Here is a 269-nt window from a genome sequence, read left to right on the forward strand (position 1 = left end):
GCTCATCTAATAGGTATTCTTGACTTTGCTGGAACACACAGGAAGAGAGTTGACATTTTTTCAGGAAATAGACCATCTGAAGCTAAGAATGAGCAGAAAATACAGTCTACAATAGTGTCAATCCAGAAGGCAGTAACATTCTCCTCAGGGTGTCNCCCTGTGGCTATGCAGAGGGTGTTTTAGTTTCTTGTCTATTTTTCTAACAGAAAATAAATTTGAGGCTGGGGTGTAGCTAAGTTGGTAGAGAGCTTGTCTGGCATACCTGTTCT

Source organism: Mus caroli, chromosome 9 (assembly GCF_900094665.2).
Source record: "Mus caroli chromosome 9, CAROLI_EIJ_v1.1, whole genome shotgun sequence".
Taxonomy (NCBI): Eukaryota; Metazoa; Chordata; class Mammalia; order Rodentia; family Muridae; genus Mus; species Mus caroli.